Source organism: Magnolia sinica, chromosome 18 (genome assembly GCF_029962835.1).
Source record: "Magnolia sinica isolate HGM2019 chromosome 18, MsV1, whole genome shotgun sequence".
NCBI lineage: Eukaryota > Viridiplantae > Streptophyta > Magnoliopsida > Magnoliales > Magnoliaceae > Magnolia > Magnolia sinica.
Window position 1 is genome coordinate 51,410,859 of NC_080590.1, and position 19,487 is coordinate 51,430,345.

General features: G+C 41.7%; 2 non-coding genes across 2 annotated transcripts; both read right to left on the minus strand.

Annotated features, from left to right (window-relative positions):
* Positions 1 to 1,967: 1,967 nt before the first annotated feature.
* LOC131234178 (small nucleolar RNA R71) lies at positions 1,968 to 2,074 on the minus strand. Its single transcript, XR_009165587.1, has one exon. It is a non-coding gene; the product is annotated as a small nucleolar RNA R71 (small nucleolar RNA).
* Positions 2,075 to 16,642: 14,568 nt separating this feature from the next.
* LOC131234140 (small nucleolar RNA R71) lies at positions 16,643 to 16,749 on the minus strand. The gene has a single exon (XR_009165549.1). It is a non-coding gene; the product is annotated as a small nucleolar RNA R71 (small nucleolar RNA).
* Positions 16,750 to 19,487: the final 2,738 nt, after the last annotated feature.

A 19,487-nucleotide genomic window follows, 5' to 3' on the forward strand; every position in this document is an offset into this window, starting at 1 on the left:
GAGGCAGAGAGAGAAGTGTTTGGAATTTTTATGTATTTTTTCTTTATTTTTCTTCTTTTTTCTATGATTATGTTAGGCTAAATCCCTTAGCTAGGGCTAGGAGGTGAAGCTTGTGGCGTGATGGGAGCTTCTACAGGTTTGATTGAATTGAACTGATTGACTTTGTTTTGATTTAAGAAATTCTTTTAGTCATTAATGGTTTGTTGTGATTTAAATTACAGTAGATCTGTGATGGCTTGAATAATTTCTTTCCTTTTATTTTGATGTTCGGAAACCTTGTTGTTCACCATCGTCTCATAGACATGGTTGGATGATGGAATCCTTCCTAACACTCATACATCTTTTAGTTGGTTATGGATTGGTCTAAGTTCTGTTGTTTACCTTGTCTCTTAGGCATGGATTTGTGATGGAATCATACCTAATTCTTATACCTTTCATCTCTTGAAAACTATATCAAGTAAGTTCAGTATAATATCCATGAAGCAGGCATAAGATCTCCCTGATCTCTACAAGTGGATCCTCTAAATCCCTAGTTCCCTTTCTCTGAATTCTTTAAGTTTAGATTAATATTTCACCATTATTCCTCAAATCACAATTGGTTTAGATTTCATCTTAGCCTAGTTCTAGATCTAGTTATTTTCAGATAACGTACAGGTTTCAGTCCCTGTGGATTCGACCTCGGTCTTACCGAGTTTATTACTACATCACAACCCTGCACTTGGGGTGTGAACAAGTTTTTGGCGCCGTTGCCGGGGACTGACGGCTACGTTTCCTGAAGTTAACTGGTTTTAGGATTAGTTTAAGATTAGGACTTTTCTGATTTTTAGGATTTATTTTAGAATTTTCTAATTCCAGGTTTTTCTTTAATTTTTAGAAATTTTGTATTTAAATAACTTTCTATTTTCAGATAGTTTTCCTTTTTTTAGAAACTAACCCAACTTTCTTATTTTGTAGGATTCTGAGATAGGTTTCTAAATTGGTAATTTCTCTCTTCCTTACTATTTCTAGATTAGGATTCCTTTTTAGTAAGTTTCTAATTCTAACTCTTTTAGAATCTAATTTTGTTTCCTATTTTATTTTTAGAAATTTTCTATTTTAAGACTTTCTGTGTAGAAACTAACTTTTCTGTTTTGTAGGCTTATTAGAAATTTCTAATTCGGTATGCTCTTTCTAAATTTCTACTTTCTAATTTAGGAATTCTTCCTTGTTTCTTTTTATTTCTATATTTCTCTTCTTAAGAATTCAATAGGCTTGCTATTCTTAGAAACTAACTTGTTTTGTTCTATTTTGCAGGTTTCAATTTAGGGACTTCAATTTGGTAACTTCCTTCCAACCCTCTTTCTCTTTTTAGATTTTTTTTCCCTTCTTAGGATTAGGTTTAGAATTTGATTGAGGGCCGCGAGTGTTTCATGCCCAAGTGGGCTCGTGACAACACTCGACGTCTCTTGACTGAAGGAGGATTAGTTGAGGGGTTAACTGTCCATCGTAGGACTAGACACCGCTTGAAATCCCCTTAGTTAATTAAGGATATGGCTGGAAATCAACCTCTTCTACCCCAATCTAGGGTAGAAGATCTCCAGGATGAGAATGAGGTGCATCAAGCACCCCCGCCTCGTACCTTAAGAGATTACTTACAACCGGCGGGGGTGAGTACGCCCTCATGCATGGTTTTTCCTGAGAATGAAGGACACATGGATATCAAGCCAGGGGTGATCCAACTCCTCCCTAAATTTCATGGGCTTGAGTCAGAGAATCCTTACTTATATTTAAAAGAATTTGACGAGATCATAACTACCTTATGCTTTCTTAACATGTCTGATGACACCGTCAGGTTGAAACTCTTTCCCTTTTCTTTGAAAGAGAAAGCCAAGACGCGGTTACATTCACTACGTCCTCGATCAATTGGCAGATGGAATGACATGACAAGGGAGTTCATTAAGAAGTTTTTTCCATACCATAAGACGAACACCCTAAGAAAGTCGATCATGAACTTCGCCCAAAGGGAAGATGAAACATTCTTCCAATGTTGGGAGCGGTTCAAGGATCTTGTCAGTTCATGCCCACAACATGGTTTTGAAACGTGGCGCATCACGAACTTTTTCTATGATGGACTGACATCTCCCATGCTCCAATTAGTCGAGACGATGTGTAATGAGGAGTTTATGAATAAAGGAGTCGATGAAGTGTGGGATTACTTTGATAAACTTGCTGAGAACACACAAACATGGGACATCTCCCCTAGACCTAGTACTACGTCTAGGCCGACTCATTCCAAGGAAAGGGGTGGAATGTATCTCCTTAGAGAAGACGATAATATTAATGCTAAGGTAGCTAATCTCACTAGGAAACTCGAGGCCATGGAATTTAAGAAGGATAAGGCTAAGGAAATTGTTTATAGCATCTGTGGTTGCAACATTCATACTACTGAAAACTGTCCAACTATCTCTGCCTTTTAAGAAGTATTAAATGAGCAATCCAATGCTGTAAGCAATTACCAAAGACCTTTCAGTGGGCCCACCTCTAACACATACAATCCTGGCTGGAGAAATCATCCCAACTAAATCCCAACTTTAGTTGGAGGAATGGACAAACCGCTACACCTCAAGGTTACCTAAATCAAAATCCAACTCAAGAGAAACCTCAAAAGGATTCGGTTCTGAAACATTTTCAAAAGCAAGAGCTTTTCAATCAGGGTATGCTACAGGCCTTCCAAGACCTAACAAAAGCAATACAAGGACTTAAGGCTGAACATACGATTGGGAACAAGGGGAGCTTCCCAGCTCAACCTCTTCCCAATCCTAAATCGCAATATGAAGTTAGCGACCCAAGCTCTTCAAATCAGATGGAGCAAGCTAAATCCATCACCACTCTTAGGAGTGGAAAGATCATTAACAAAACCATTCCGGTTAGGGCTGAAAAGCCTAAGGACCCGGAAGTGGATAAAGAAGATGGATCTAGCCATGCCCCACCAGAGTTAGAACCGGAACCTCAAGAAAAGCCGGTTGCTCCATTTCCCAAACGGTTGGTTGCACCAAAATCGCTCTCTAACTCTCAGGATATTCTAGATGTGTTGAAACAAGTGAAGGTCAACATTCCACTACTTGATGCCGTGAAACAAATACCTTCATATGCCAAATTCCTGAAAGACTTATGTACGACCAAAAGACGGCAAAATATTCAAAAGAAAATCTTCCTGACTGAGAAAGTGAGTGCCATACTAAAGCAAGATGTGCCGCAAAAATTCAAAGACCCCGGTAGCCCAACCATATCATGTGTAATTGGGGACCATCGAATTGATCACGCACTTCTTGACTTAGGAGCGAGTGTTAATCTTATCCCCTACTCGGTATATAAATAGTTGGGCTTAGGTGAATTAAAATCCACCTTAACCACACTACAACTTGCTGATCGCTCTGTTCGTATACCAAGAGGGATAATTGAGGATGTGTTGGTCTAGGTTGATCGATTTTACTACCCAGTTGATTTCATCATCCTGGATACCGAACCCATCGGTAACATAAGCACTCAGATTCCCGTCATTCTTGGTCATCCATTCCTTACCACTTCAAACGCAATTATCAATTGCAGGAATGGTGTCATGAGTATGTCTTTCGGGAATATGACATTAGAAATGAATATCGACTCCTTTGGATGAAATAATGTGCCCAAGGACAATTCCCTTCTGAACCATGAAATGGCACTTCTCCCAATTAAGTACCAAGTTCTTTTCTTCACATCTTTTCAGCACGCATTTAAGGCTTTCCAAGCACTCGCTGAAAGATGGACCGAAGACAGAGAAATCGTCCATGAAGACCTCTAAATATTGCCCCACCATGTCAGAAAATATGCTCATCATACATCGCTGGAAGGTGGCAGGGGCATTACATAGTCCAAACGGCATCCTTCGGTAAGCAAAGGTGCCGTAGGGACATGTAAACGTAGTCTTTTCTTGATCTTCAGGGGCGATCTCTATCTGGTTGTAGCCCGAATACCCGTCAAGGAAACTGTAATAGGAATGACCAGCTAACCTTTCCAAGATCTGATCAATGAAGGGCAAAGGAAAGTGGTCTTTCCTCGTGACGGTATTTAATTTTCTGTAGTCAATGCACATCCTCCAACCAGTAGTGACTCTAGTCGACACGAGTTCATTATTGGCATTGGCTACGATGGTGATCCCGGACTTCTTAGGAACCACCTGAGTTGGACTCACCCATTGACTATCAGTTATAGGGTATATGATACCCACAACCAATAGTTTAAGAACCTCGTCCTTAACCACTTCCTTCATGTTTGGATTTAGTCTACGTTGTGGTTGCTGAGCGGTCTTCGTATTATCCTCAAGATATATGCGGTGAGTACAAATAGAGGGGTCGATTCCCTCGAGGTCCGCGATTGTCCATCCAAGGGCTCCCTTATGCTCCAGGAGAGTAGATATGAGCATACTCTCTTGTTCTTTCTCAAGGTGGGCAGAAATCACCACCGGGTATGTCTCATCTTGACCTAAGTATGCATATTTTAAATCAGAGGGCAAAGGTTTTAGGTCAAGCTTCGGTGGCTTGAGGTTAGACGGTAGAGGCACTTCATCAGTTTGGGGTAGCTCTTCAAATTGTAGCCTCCACCGGTTAACTTCAAGTACCGGTACCGCATCAAGCATGGCACACATCTCCCTAATTATGTCATCATCAAACTCATGGGAGTGGGCTAGGCACGTCTCTAGAGGATCAGAGGATAAGGTAAGGGGTGTCCTGTCATCCACGAAAGTATCGATCATGTTAATATCGTAGATATCGTCATCTTCCTCTATCCGTCTGGCCGTGGATAAGGCAAAGATCGATCTTATCTCTAACCTACCTCCACCCAAGAACATAAGGGACGTGCGATCCTTCCTAGGACACGCCGAATTTTACAGAAGATTCATAAAGGACTTTAGTCTCATCTCTCATCCTCTATGTAATCTACTTCAAAAGGATGCGCCATACGAGTGGACTGAACTATGTCAGGAAGCTTTCACTAAGCTTAAGGGCATATTGACTAGTACACCCATCATACAGCCACCTGGCTGGAGCATTCCTTTTGAACTTATGTGCGACGCATCTGATTATGCTCTTGGGGCAGTTCTAGGCCAGAGAAAAGATAAGAAACCCTACGTTATTCATTATGCAAGTAAGACTCTAAATCCTGCCTAAGTGAACTACTCGACTACGGAAAAGGAACTCTTAGCCGTAGAGTTCGCCTTGGATAAATTTAGGTCCTACTTGATTGGATCCAAGATCATTATTTACACTGATCACGCAGCGGTTAAGTATCTTCTGTCTAAGAATGATGCTAAGCCCCGCCTGATACGATGGATCCTCCTACTCCAGGAATTTGACCTAGAGATAAAAGATAAAAAGAGAGTAGAGAACGTAGTGGCTGACCATCTTTCTCGCCATAATCCCTCTGATTCCCTTGAAACAACACATATCAATGACATGTTCCCCGATGAACAATTGTTTAGAGTCTCCCATTCACCTTGGTTCGCTGATATTGCTAATTATCTTGCCACAGGTTCCATACCGACACATTGGACTGCGTAAGATAAGAAGAAATTTTTCACTAAGGTACGTAACTTTTTCTTGGATGATCCGTATTTGTTTAAATATTGCCCAGACCAAATCCTGAGGAGATGTGTGCCAGACGATGAGCATCAAAGTATCATCTCCTTTTGTCACTCACCGGCCTGTGGTGGTCACTTTTCTGCTAAAAAGACCACGACCAAGATTTTGCAGTGTGGCTTTTACTGGCCCACTATGTTTAGGGACACTCACGAGTTTTGCAAAGCTTGTGAGCGTTGTCAAAAATTGGGAGCGTTGTCCCATCGAAATATGATGCCTTTGAATCTCATTCTTATCATCGAGGCATTTGATTGCTGGGGCATCGATTTCATGGGGCCATTCCCCCAATCTTTTGGGAATTTATATATTTTGCTTGCCGTAGACTATGTTACTAAATGGGTCGAAGCGATTCCATGTCGAACTAATGACCATCGCACGGTCATTAAATTCCTGAAAGAAAACATCCTTTCCCGATTTGGAACGCCTCGAGCTATCATTAGTGATGGCGGCTCACACTTTTGCAATAGACCATTTGAGAGTTTAATGAAGAAATACGGTATCTCTCATAAGGTGAGCACCCCATACCACCCATAGACAAGCGGGCAAGTTGAGATTTCCAATAGGGAGATCAAACACATTTTGGAAAAAACGGTTAACCCTGACCGTAAGGATTGGTCAATTCGATTGACCGATGCCTTATGGGCGTACCGTATTGCTTTTAAAACCCCTATTGGAATGTCTCCCTTTAGACTTGTCTATGGGAAAGCTTGCCACTTGCCTGTGGAGTTGGAACATAGAGCCTACTGGGCGATCAAACGTTTGAATTTCAATTTGGACAACGCTGGCTCACTACGCAAACTTCAATTGAATGAACTCGAAGAAATTCGGAACGATGCATACGAGAACTCGAGAATTTATAAGGACAGAATGAAGGCGTTTCATGACCAACGTATCCTACGAAAATCATTCACACCTGGTCAGAAAGTCCTTTTATATAATTCTCGGTTACATCTCTTTCCAGGTAAGCTTCGATCTCGTTGGACTGGCCCCTACATTGTGGTCACTGCGTATCCTCATGGGGCCGTTGAGATAAGAGATCCAGACAATGGCAAGGAGTTTAAAGTAAATGGACATCGCTTAAAGCCATTTGTCGAGAAATTTGATTCAGAGGACATGTCCATACCTCTGACTGATCCTGTTTACCAGGATTGATCTCCTAATCTGATGGAGGTATAGGTAGGTTTCCTGTTTTCATAGGAATAGGATAGTTTCCTTTATTCTGTTTTAGGATAGACGGTGAACTTCGCGCTCCTGGGAGCCAACCCAGCTTTTCTTTCTGTTTCATTTTCCTAGTTAGTTAGTTCAATGTTTGTGGGTAACATTGCTGCAAACCCTCACGAGACTACAACTCGTCCACTAGGGGCAACCTAGGGGTTTAAAGGCTTGTTGCATATGCTAAATGCAATCGAGAGTACCTGCGAAAGTGGTGTAGGTAGGATTTTATTTTTGTTATTTTTATTTTACTTCTGTTGGTTTCTCTCTTGTGCTGACCCACTCTTACGTAGATATTCTTGGAAAGCTTCTTGATTCTTTCGTCCAGGTACTATCTTTCCATCACTCCTCTTATATTTTCACTGTCCCATGTGCATTGCATGCTTATTTCTTTTACATTGAGGATAATGTAGATTTTAGGTTGGGGGTGGGAGATTAGGTTTCCTAATCAGCATTTTCTTGGTCTTTTTTTAGCAAAAAATTGTGATTAGGAAACCTAATCTCCCACCCCCAACCTAAAATCTACATTGTCCTCAATGTAAAAGAAATAAGCATACAATGCACATGGAACAGTGAAAATATAAGAGGAGTGATGGAAAGATAGTACTTGGACGAAAGAATCAAGAAGCTTTCCAAGAATATCTACATAAGAGTGGGTCAACACAAGAGAGAAACCAACAGAAGTAAAATAAAAATAACAAAAATAAAATCCTACCTACACCACTTTCACAGGTACTCTCGATTGCATTTAGCATATGCAATAAGCCTTTAAACCCCTAGGTTGCCCTTAGTGGACGAGTTGTAGTCTCGTGAGGGTTTGCAGCAATGTTACCCACAAACATTGAACTAACTAACTAGGAAAATGAAACAGAAAGAAAAGCTGGGTTGGCTCCCAGGAGCGCGAAGTTCACTGTATATCCTAAAACAGAATAAAGGAAACTATCCTATTCCTATGAAAACAGGAAACCTACCTATACCTCCATCAGACTAGGAGATCAATCCTGGTAAACAAGATCAGTCAGAGGTATGGACATGTCCTTTGAATCAAATTTCTCGACAAATGGCTTTAAGCGATGTCCATTTACTTTAAACTCCTTGCCATTGTCTGGATCTCTTATCTCAACGGCCCCATGAGGATACGCAGTGACCACAATGTGGGGGCCAGCCCAACGAGATCGAAGCTTACCTGGAAAGAGATGTAACCGAGAATTATATAAAAGGACTTTCTGACCAGGTGTGAATGATTTCCATAGAATACGTTGGTCATGAAACGCCTTCATTTTGTCCTTATAAATTCTCGAGTTCTCGTATGCATCATTCCGGATTTCTTCGAGTTCATTCAATTGAAGTTTGCGTAGTGAGCCAGCGTTGTCCAAATTGAAATTCAAACTTTTGATCGCCCAGTAGGCTCTATGTTCCAACTCCACAGGCAAGTGGCAAGCTTTCCCATAGACAAGTCTAAAGGGAGACATTCCAATAGGGGTTTTAAAAGCAGTACGGTACGCCCATAAGGCATCGATCAATCGAATTGACCAATCCTTACGGTCAGGGTTAACTGTTTTTTCCAAAATGTGTTTGATCTCCCTATTAGAAATCTCAACTTACCCGCTTGTCTGTGGGTGGTATGGGGTGCTCACCTTATGAGAGATACCGTATTTCTTCATTAAACTCTCAAATGGTCTATTACAAAAGTGTGAGCCCCCATCACTAATGATAGCTCGAGGCGTTCCAAATCGGGAAAGGATGTTTTCTTTCAGGAATTTAATGACCATGCGATGGTCATTAGTTCGACATGGAATCGCTTCGACCCATTTAGTGACATAGTCTACGGCAAGCAAAATATATAAATTTTCAAAAGATTGGGGGAATGGCCCCATGAAATCGATGCCCCAGCAATCAAATGCCTCGATGATAAGAATGGGGTTCAAAGGCATTATATTTCGATGGGACAACGCTCCCAATTTTTGACAATGCTCACAAGCTTTGCAAAACTCGTGAGTGTCCCTAAACATAGTGGGCCAGTAAAAGCCACACTGCAAAATCTTGGCCGTGGTCTTTTTAGCAGAAAAGTGACCACCACAGGCCTGTGAGTGACAAAAGGAGATGATACTTTGATGCTCATCGTCTAGCACACATTTCCTCGGATCCCTGGTGTGTAATTCCATCGATCTTGGTCCCCTGGAGTCCGTCCCTTGACTTGGGTGTCATCAGAGCGTTAAATTCATGGTTTAAGCACCCTTTTTCAGTTCATGCTTGTAAATACACTCTGCATCACAAACACGATTAAATCAGGCTGTTAAACGGTATCAATGATTGTAAATCCATGCAATAACTGGGTCTGATATGCAATATTTGACCCTCAACACAACCCCCAACAAGCATTTTGCTAGTCCCGAGCAAAATATGCGAAAAGTAAGCTGAGAATTACAGAACAATTTCTATAAACTCGAGTGATTTTTGTAGAATAATCCGGATATGAGAATTTCCATATTCATGAATGTTGGATATTTCTTTCTCCTAGACTCAAGCGCACGGTAAACTTCATAATCAAGTTCAAAGTATTATTCCATTAATTAGAAAAAAATTCTAATTATTGAGATCTATGAGCATACAGTGTAATCTCAGCTTATCATCATTAAAATTCACTTCTCTATTTCAGGATATCATTGGTAACCAATAAGAAGATTCATGATAACCAAAACTTGCCTCACAGATCATCTTTTCATTCCTTCAGCTTTTGATTTTTCCATTTAAAAGTAACGCCAAGAAGGGGAATCAAGTCCTTACCTATAAGGAGCAAACCTATGGTGAAGACTGTACACCCAAATTTTTTCACATATTATTCATAGGGAATTAAATCTACATCAATGGGGACCCAAAGAATTGGGATAGCCCAATAAGGTGGGATGGATCATAGTAATAATAGTGGGGGCCCATCCGTGTAGGCTAGCGCACTAAGGAGGGAATGAGAATAGGCCTAATCAATGGGCCCTAGGGAGGATCACAAGATGGACATTTAACCACCATTGCTCTTACAATGTAGACATTTAACCATCATTGCTCCCAAGGCATGGCCCATAGAATCTATCTCATGATGGGGGCCTAAGGCTTATACTAACCAAGAGAATGATTGGGCAAACATAATTATAGTGGATTTACACATTACAATTACTAACCAAGAAAATGATTGGGTAAACATAATTATAGTGGATTTACACATTACAATGGCCTCATCACATGGGCCTTGCATATATCGCATTGGGCCTCAACAAGAGTCATAAATACATCATATTAGGCCTCTCTCAAGGGCCATAAACATATCATGTTGGGCCTCATACAAGGTTCTCATGAGATAACCCATGGCCCACACAATAGTTGGAAAATTAATGGGCATCATCCACAATATTCTACACACCATGTTGGGCTCCAAGTAATGGCCCAAGGCCTAAATACACCAAAATGGGCTACATGAGGGGCAGCCTATGGCCCAAAAACATCATGGCCAAGGAGAACATCCTACCCATGCATTATGTTGGACTTCATGGGCAACCCACATGCCCCAATTAAATAGCCAAGGTGTAACGAACATCCACCAATGTGTGCTTTACAATTCAGCCCAAAACTAGGCAAGTTGGGTGGGCGGCAAGGATTTAGTCACATATATCATATTGGGCCCTCATGGGGCGGCCCATAAAATCCAACAAAATAGATGGGTAGCATTTGCAACACATACATCATAATATGCCCTCATGAGGCAACCCATGACCAGGGAACTGATAAATAGTATGTTTCCAATACACACATCAAGGTGGGCCTCACAACTGTACAATGGGCAGCCAATCATACAACAAATGGGGCCCTTGCACATCATAAATGGCCTCACCAAAGGTGGCCAGCATGAATATGGTACGACCTAATTGGAATATGGAATCCAACTCATAATGGGGTCCACGGCCCATACACAATCTGGTAAACAGATGGACAACATGTGCATACTACTTATTTATATGGCAGGGCCTCACAAGGTGGCCCACTACCCCCAAATGGATGAATAGAATGGATATAACATATTCGTCATAGTGGGCCTCATAAAGCAGCCCATGGCTCAGGAAAATAGATGGGCAGCATGCATATACATATATCTCATGGTGGGTCTCACAAGACCATGGGCCCACGACCCTAAGGACAAAGGAACAGTGTGTGTAACACTCATACATCATGGTGGGCCTGCATAAGGTAGCCCATGATTGGGCACATACGTAGGGTGGGCCCCTCAAAACAGTGGGGCCCACGGCCCTAAACATGGATGAACAGTTTACATTTATCACATACATCATAGTGGGCCTTACATGTCAGTCCATGGTCAAGCAAATTGGATGGTAACCTGTACATATTATGTATACAACAAGGTGGGCTCGATGGCTGGACGTCCAGCCCATCTGAGCCTGCTGGACGTCCAGCAATCTGGACACCTAATTAGGCCCATATATAAGGTGGACTTGTCATGGCAATGGGGGCCCACGACCTTAGAGGTCAAAAAAAAATGGTTGGGCATTGTGTATATAATCATATTCATCACGGTGGGCCCTGAGACTTAAAATCAAGTCAATCTGTGGCTTGTGTGGGCCACACCATGCACAACAATTGAGAGGTTTACCCTCAATTGAAGCATTCATAATTATTTGTTGGTCCCACCAAGCCGTGGTTCACAAATCCAGCCCATCAATTATGCGTGTCCCACTAGGTTAAGGGGTGAGACCAAGTTTTAAGTGCATTCAAATCTCAAATGGACCCCAGCAAGTGCTTTTATATGATTTAGCACGTCTTCACATGATTTTTGATGGTGTGGGCCACCTGAGTTCCATATACGGCTGATTTTTGGGGTGTCTCAAATTCTAAAGGGGACCCATCAAATGCACGGTGTGGATGTTTAACATACATCATGGTGGGGTCTACTGCTGGGTCCCACGGACCCAACCATCTCAAGCAGCTGGATGCTGCTTGCTGCAGCGTCCTCTGGACGCTGGAAGCAGCAACGTCTAGCATCTATTATTTTTTTCCATGACTTTTAATAGGTGGGGCCCACATTAGGTCGATCCACTCTGCCGGTTAGGTTCCAGGGCTCGGGACAAGTCCAATAACCCCAATATTGGATATGTTTTAAAGTATAAAAAAAATCACGAAGGGCCCTGACAGTTTATCACTACTGAAATGATCTTTTGATTGTGTGGCCTATTAGAGATTTGGATTAGCTCCATTTTTCGGCTCAACGCCTAAAATAAGCTGGGAAATAGGATGGATAGTGTGGATCAAATAAATACATCAAGGTGGGGTCCACGTGAGTGGCCCACCAGAATTTTTTGGATCAAGCTGATACTCGTGCTTTACTTTCATGCGGTCCAACATGTGGACGGTTCAACTGTTGCTGTGGTGCAGCCCACGAAAGTGTTGGATCTAGTTCGTTGTATATGGACGATGTGGGTACAATACATTCCTCAAGGTGGGGTCCACGTCAGTGTGGCCCACCAGCATTTAATCGAATTAATATATATATATATATATATATATATATATATATATATATTTGACATCGTCTGCTACTGGACATCAACCCGCCCCCAGGTCACAGCCCATCTGGCCAAGCTTTGGATGGCCAGATGATGACCAGGGTGGATATAAAAGGGACACATCACAGTAGGATCCCCATAGGTGGGTTGCACGGCTGAGAATCAAGCCGATATTTATGTTTTCCCACCAAAAAGCCCTGCATGGCTGGCCGGCCATGCAGGGCCTATGGCGGCAGCACGGCGGGCCCACTAGGTGGACGGCATGGATAAAATACATGCATTAAAGGGGTCCACGTAGGTGGGCCACCCAGCATTGGATCAAGTTGATCTTTGTGTTTCCCTTTATCTAAGCCTATCCAAACAGTCCAGCAAGGTGGACTGGTTGGTGGATAGCAACACGCCCTAAGGTCTGGGCAACGTGGATAAAACCCATACAATCAAGGTGGGCCGCAAGATGGGAAGGAGAAAAAGAGAGAGTAGTAGAGAGAGAAGGGAAAAGACAAAGAGAGAGAGAAGCACCCACCTTTCCTTCTTCTTCCTCCTTAGTGTTCCAAAGCTCCAATGAGGCTCCTTCAATGGTGGAGATGGGCTTCTAATGGCTGGATTGAAGGAGATCTAAGGTGAATGTTGTTGAGGGTCAAATATTGCATATTAGACCCCACTTATTGCTTGGATTTACGAACATGATATCGTTTAATGGCCCGCTTTAATCATGTTTGTGATGCAGAGTGTATTTACGAGCATGGACTGAAAAAGAAGCTTAAAGCATGGATTTAACATTGATGACACTAAAGGCAAGGGACGGACTCCAGGGGACTAAGATCGACGGAATTATATGCCAGGGATCCGTGAAAATCGAGAAACTGAAACTCAAGCGGCCTGAAAGTCATCCAGAATGCAAGATCACTGGGTTTCCATCATCTATTTGGCTCGAAACTTTATACATGGCTCAAGGACCAAAAACTAACCGTACACGTCAAATTTCAGCCATTGGATCCCTCTGAAGGTGGCCCAACGGACAGATCAGCCCATAAATCAGTGATTTGGGGCCCACCTGCTATCTGGATAGGCTTAAAAATTGGTATCAACGTGTTAAATGAGATGAGAATGCAGATGGACGGAGTGGATTTCTCACAAACATCTTCTAGGGACCTCATGTACATCATGTGTGCACGGTAGACAAGTGCACTAGCCATGCACCAAAATTCTCAAAGTCGGTCAGCACACGCTGACCGACTCCATCTTCTCCAAATAAAAAAAGGACAGTGTCCTGCCATCATCCGTCGATTTTCACCAGTGGACCCCACTCATCATCCGTTTACAAGATCGGGACCGTCCATCACGTCCAGAGGGGAGGCTGGACCCCCGCCTAGGTTTCCTCCTATTCCCATGCGTGCACACACGTGTAAATAACGATCAAACGCGGGATAGACGGTGGAAGTATTTGATACGGTGGGCCGCACTAAAATTAAGGAAAAGTATACATTTCTTATTGATTTTTCGCCATGAGTCGAATGAACGGAGTGGATTTACTTTTTGACATTGTTTATGGGCCCCACCGACTCTCATTCAAAAATGGAAACTTTTGTTTCTTCTGGCGTGAAACAGGGGCGCCGTTTGATCTGCGGTGGGCCACCATCATGGCTCACGGGGGCGATCCGAGTCATCCATATTTTCGAGGAACTCGAGAAGGTCCAAACCACGTGGATCTCGTACACCCAGGCACACACACGTACCTGCTATAGTGGTCAGAAGAAGTTCATTTTGCAGCGTCCAAAGCAATTACAGCCTGATTACTTCAGTGGGCCGCATCAAAGGATAGCTAAAACCAACCATCCCGTACCGAATTCTCGCCACGAGTGTAATGGATGGAGTGGATCTCTCTGTTGAAGCTGATCATGGGCCCATCGAATGTCTTAGTGCAAGAAAGTGCGCAGATGAGTGCGAACTTATATACGGACGCCGCCCGGTCCGCTGTGGGCGATTATGCGAGCAAGATCACAGTCGAATCTATGATCTAGACCGTCCAAATTGAGGAGAAGACAATTTTAACAGTGCCTATGACGTCAGATCTCAGGGAATGGAAGAACTACGTCATGGATTCAATTCAAATGCAACAGGTTGGATGTGTTTTTGCTGCGTAAAACAGAGTTACGTAAATCCAGTTTCCAGTTCTGCGTAAAGAGGAGTGCGTAACTCCTCACGGCGCAGACCATCTACCAGACCTTCCTACCTCTATAAAAGAAAGAAAATAGAAGGGAGAACAGGAGGAACTTTTGCAGGATTCCACGCAGAGAAGCTGGCTTGCACGTAGAAGAGAAAGACAGTAATGTTTGTTTTTATTTTTTAATTTTTTATATTTTTTCTTGGTTTTAGCATGACCATGCTAAGCTAAACCTCTTAGCTAGGGCTAAGAGGTGAAGCTTGTAGTCTGATGGGAGAGACGTTGCTTGTGCCTCTTGTTTAGACTGACTGACGTTGATTTTAGTTCAATTTAAAGGAATACTTTCAGTTTTTTTAATGGTTTGTTGTGACTGAAATTACAATATATCTATGATGGCTTGAGTATTTCTTCCTCCTTTTGAGGTTTATGATGTCAGGAAGCCCTGTTGTTCACCATCGTCTCATGGGTATGGTCGGATGACGGTACCCTTCCTAACCTTCATGCATTGTTGACTGGTTGGTAATTAGTTTAATTCTGTTGTTTGCTTTGTCTCCTGGGCATGGTTTGTGATGGAATCCATTCTAATTCATATACCTTTCATCTCTTTAAAATTATATCAGAGGAAGTTCAGTTTAATTTCCATGATTCTTGAAGCAGGCATAAGATCTCCCTAATCTCTACAAGTGGATCCTCTGAATCCCTAGTTTCCTACCTTTGAATTCTACATATTTTAGTTTACTATGTCATCATTATTCCTCAAAATATACTTGATTTAGATTTCATCTTAGTCTAGTTCTAGCTCTACTTAGTTTCAGATAACGTACAGGTTTCAGTCCCTTGGGATTCGACCTCGGTCTCACCGAGTTTATTACTACATCACAACCCTATACTTGGGGAGTGAACAAGTTTTTGGCGCCATTGCCGGGGATTGACGGTTGCGATTCTCTGAAATTAATTAGGTTTAGAATTAGTTTAAGATTAGAATTTGACTAACTTTAGTTTTATTTTTTTATTTGATTTCTAGAACTAACTTGTTCTCCTGTTTTGTTGGATCTTGACATAAGTTTCTAAATTGGTACTTCTTTCCTAATTTCTCTACTTCTTCTACTTTTAAAATTAGGGTTTGAATTTTAGAAATTTTCTAATTCTAGTATTTCCCTATTTGTAGGAAATAGTTTATTTTTTGAAACTTTCCTCTTTTGTTTTTAGAAACTAGGTTAGTTATTTCCCTTTTTAGAAATTAACTTTCTATTTTTATTTTTTTAGTAACCTTCTAATTCTAACTCTTTTAGAATCTAATTTTGTTTCCTAATTTTCTACTTATAGAATTTTTGTTTAGAAACTGACTTGTTTTGTTTTCTTTTGCAGGTGTTGTTACTTAGGGCTTTCAATTTGGTAACTTCTTTCCAACTCTCTCTTTCTTTCTGGATTTTCTTTTCCTTTCTTAGGATTAGGTTTCGAATTTGATTGAGGGCTGCGAGTGTTTCATGCCCAAGTGGGCCCGTGACAACACTCGACGTCTCTTGACTGAAGGAGGATTGGTTGAGGGTTTGACTATCCATCGCAGGACTAGACACCACTCGAAATCCCCTGAGTTAATTGAAGTGATGGCTGAAAACCAACCTTTTCTATCCCAACCTAGGGTGGAGGACATTCAGGATGAGAATGAGATGCATCAAGCACCCCCGCCACGTACTTTACGAGATTATTTACAACCAGCGGGGGTGAGTACACCCTCATGCATGATTTTTCCTGAAAATACAGCACATATGGACATCAAGCCAGGGGTTATCCAACTCCTTCGTAAGTTCCATGGGCTTGAATCTGAAGAACCATATCTACATTTGAAAGAGTTTGGTGAGATCAGAGCCACTTTATATTTTCAAAATGTGTCTGAGGACACAGTCAGGCTGAGACTCTTTCCTTTTTCCTTAAAAGAGAAGGCTAAGACGTGGTTACATTCACTGCGTCCTAAATCCATTGGCACATGGAATGATATGCAAAGGGAATTTATAAAGAAATTCTTTCCACATCAAAAGATGATTACCCTTAGAAAAGCAATCATGAACTTCACCCAAAAGGAGGATGAAACATTTTACTAATGTTGGGAAAGGTTCAAGGATTTGGTCAGTTCATGCCCACAACACGACTTTAAAACGTGGCGCATTACAAATTTTTTCTATGATGGACTGACATCTTCCATGCGCCAAATAGTCGAGACAATGTGTAATGGAGAATTCATTAATAAAAATGTCGACGAGGTATGGGATTACCTCGATAGTCTTGCTGAAAAAACACAATCATGGGATTATTATCCAAAATCGAACACCACGTCTAGGTCGACTTAATTAAAGGAGAAAGGTGGATTGTATTTCTTGAAAGAAGAGGATGATCTCAAGTGTAAAGTGACTACACTCATAAGAAAAGTTAAGGCCATAGAAGGAAAGAAGGATAAGGTTAATGAAAGTGTTTGCGGCATCTGTGATTGCAGCATTCATACAACTGAAAATTGTCCTACAATACCCGCCTTTCGAGAAGTGTTGAATGAACAATCCAATACTGTAAATAATTATCAAAGACCTTTCAATGGACCAACATCTAATACGTACAATCCTGGTTGGAAAAATCATCCAAACTTTAGTTGGAGAAATGGACAAACTGCTACCCCTCAAGGTTTCTTCAATCAAAATCCAAATCAGGGAAAACTTCAAGAAGAACCGTTTAAAATTTCATGCAAGAGCTGACCCAGGCAATGCGAGACTTTATGCAAAAGATGGATTCACGTATGACGGTTATAAAAAAGGGGATGCTTCTTGCACAACCGCTCCCCAATCTTAAACCGCAATACGAGATAAGTGATCCCAGCTCTTTAAATTAAATGGGGCACGCTAAATCCATCACCACTCTTAAGAATGGGAAGATCATTGATAAAACCCTTCCGGTTAAGCCCAAAAAGCCTCAAGAACCAAAAGAGGACAACAATAATGGATCTAGTAAAGCCCCACAAAAATTAGAACCGGAACTTCTAGAAAAGCCAATTGCTTCATTTCTCCAACGGTTGGTTGCACCAAAACCTCTCTCTAACTCTCAGGATATCCTAGAGGTGTTGAAACAAGTGAAAGTCAACATTCCTCTACTTGATGTCGTAAAACAGATACCTTCATATGCCAAATTCCTGAAAGACTTATGCACGACCAAACGACGGCAGAGTATTCAAAAAAATATCTTCTTGACCGAGAAAGTGAGTGCCATCCTAAAGCAAGAAGTGCCACAAAAATTCAAAGATCCCGGTAGCCCAACCATATCATGTGTAATCGGGGACCATCGAATTGATCATGCACTTCTTGACTTAGGAGTGAGCGTCAATCTGATTCCCTACTCGGTATACAAACAGTTAGGTTTTGATGAATTAAAACCCACCCTAACCACACTATAACTTACTGATCGCTCTGTTCGTGTACCAAGAGGGATAATTGAGGATGTGTTGGTTCAAGTTGATAGATTTTACTACCCTATAGATTTTATCATCCTGGACATCAAACCCATCAATAACATGAGCACTCAGATCCCCGTCATTCTTAGTCGCCCATTCCTTGCCACTTCAAACACAATTATCAATTGCTGAAATGGTGTCATGACTATGTCTTTTGGGAATATGACATTGGAGTCAAACATCTTTTTCAATAGCGGTAGAAACTTAGAGGATGATGACGATTTCCATGACATTAACATGATTGACTCTTTAATGGAAGATAAGACACCTCTGACCTTATCCTCTGACTCTCTAGAGACGTGCCTGGCTCACTCTCATGATTTTGACGATGACATGATTAGGGAGACGTGTGCCTTGCTTGATACTACACCAGTAGTTGAAGTTAACCGGTGGAGGCCACAATTTAAAGAGTTGCCCCAAACTGATGTAGTGCCTCTACCGTCTAACCTCAAGACACCGAAGCTTGACCTAAAACTTTTGCCCTCTAATTTGAAATATGTCTATTTAGGTCAAGATGAGACATACCCGGTGGTGATCTCTGCCCACCTGGAGAAAGAACAGGAGAGTATGCTTATATCTACTCTCATTGAGCCTAAGGGAGCCTTTGGATGGACGATAGCGGACCTTAAGGGGATCGACCCCTCGATTTGTACTCATCGCATATATCTTGAGAATAATGCTAAGACCACTCGGCAATCACAGCGTAGACTAAATCCAAACATGAGGGAAGTGGTTAAGGCCGAGGTTCTTAAACTATTGGATGTGGGTATCATATATCCCATATCCGATAGTCAATGGGTGAGTCCAACTCAAAGTCTGGGATCACCATCGTAGCCAATGCCAATAATGAACTCATGCCAACTAGAGTTACTACTGGTTGGAGAATGTGCATTGACTAAAGGAAGCTGAATACCGTCACGAGGAAGGACCACTTTCCCTTGCCCTTCATTGATCAAATCTTGGAAAGGCTAGCTGGTCATTCCTATTACTATTTCCTTGACGGGTATTCGGGCTACAATCAGATTGAAATCGCCCCTGAGGACTTGGAAAAGACCACATTTACATTTCTCTACAGCACCTTTGCGTACAGAAGGATGCCATTCGGATTATGTAATGCCCCTGCCACCTTTCAGTGATGTATGATGAGTATCTTTTCTGACATGGTGAGGAAATATCTAGAGATTTTCATGGACGATTTCTCTGTTTTCGGTTCATCTTTTAGCGAGTGCTTAGAGAGTCTTAAATGTGTGCTAAAAAGATGTGAAGAAAAGAACTTGGTACTTAATTGGGAGAAGTGTCATTTCATGGTTCATAAGGGAATTGTCCTTGGACATATTATCTTGTCCAAAGGAATCGAGGTGGATAAGGCAAAAATCGATCTTATCTCTAACCTACCT